This window comes from Malaclemys terrapin, chromosome 22, assembly GCF_027887155.1.
Source record: "Malaclemys terrapin pileata isolate rMalTer1 chromosome 22, rMalTer1.hap1, whole genome shotgun sequence".
In the NCBI taxonomy this organism is placed as follows: domain Eukaryota; kingdom Metazoa; phylum Chordata; order Testudines; family Emydidae; genus Malaclemys; species Malaclemys terrapin.
The window spans coordinates 1,904,224-1,905,495 of NC_071526.1; the positions used below are offsets into that span (position 1 = coordinate 1,904,224).

The window sequence follows — 1,272 nt, forward strand, 5'->3', positions numbered from 1 at the left end:
CCTACATAAATGAGGAAAAGTTGAGGTGCCTTTATTATTCTTTTGTTCCACTCTTTGTTTCTATGGGGAATTTGCCAATGCCATATCACTGTCTTCCTTTTAAATAAATACAACTAAAACTAAAAAAAAAAATAAAACAAGCAATGGCTGTTGAAAATAGCAATTCCAGTCCTAATAACCACTGGGAAGCATTTCTTGCTCAATTTATTCTACTTTTTCTACAGCAGGTTCCAGTGGATCAGTATATTTGATTTGGGGGAAATGAAGTAACAGCTGCCCAAACTGAGCTTGAGCACTCCTGAATTTTGAGGTGTTCAAATCTGGAAGGCAGGTGCTGGATTCCCTTTCTGAATATTAGCTAAATCTGGAAAGGAAAAGTCAATTTCTGCTTCCATGGCTCAGAAGTGGAAATCCTCCTACGTGCCTGGTTCTGTATCTAAAGCTGCCCAGTCTAGTAGAGCCTCCCCTCCCTTACTTTTCATTTAAATTCTAGTGGGATCCACATACCTCCCTTGCTAGGCTTCAGATAGAGAGGTGCACTGTCCATTTAGTCCACCCAATACTTACCTGGCAGGGGAGATACCATGATCACGAAGGTGGTTTTCCCAGGGTGAGGCTCATCCATTGCACTGCGGGTGTGCTGACCCCTGCGATCTCCCCAAATGCGGGAAACTCGACTGCATAATTTGTGGTAGTGGGGGACTGCGTTCGCGCTCTCCCCTGGCAAAAAAAAAAAAAAAAAAAATTCTTTCTTTGGGGGAGAGCCCAGGGCTGGGGCAGCAGGAGTGCAGGGCGGGGGGAAGAGCCCAGGGCTGGGGCAGCAGGAGCTGCGGGTGGGGGGAGAGCCCAGGGCTGGGGCTGCAGGGGGGTGCAGGTGGGGGCAAGAGCTGGGGCGGCAGGGGGTGTGGGCGGGGGAGAGTCCAGGGCTGGGGCAATACAGAGGTGCGGGGGGAGCCCAGGGCTGGGGTGGGGGGCAGCAAAAAACCTAGAGCTGGCTCTGTCCCTACCATTCACAGCAAGCTGCAGGTTTCAGTTCTATATTCCTTCCCCCTCCCTTTCCTGTTGCTAGTGGCTGAGGGAATGCTGGGAAATGTAGTTCTTTCCCTGCTCCAGGGCTGGCTCTATAGGCAGGGAGCTAACCAAGGAACTACAGCTCCCAGGGCCCCCTGTTGGTTCTCAGCTCTCATGCTGGATTCTTGCGCCCCTGCAAATGTGCCACCCCAAGCAAATGCTTGCTTTGCTGGTGCCTAGAGCCGGTCCTGAATGTGAGCA

General features: G+C 51.1%; 1 non-coding gene across 1 annotated transcript; it reads left to right on the top strand.

Moving 5' to 3' along the window:
• Positions 1–559: 559 nt before the first annotated feature.
• On the top strand, positions 560–723 carry LOC128827944 (U1 spliceosomal RNA). Its single transcript, XR_008443132.1, has one exon. It is a non-coding gene; the product is annotated as a U1 spliceosomal RNA (small nuclear RNA).
• The last annotated feature ends 549 nt before the right edge of the window (positions 724–1,272 follow it).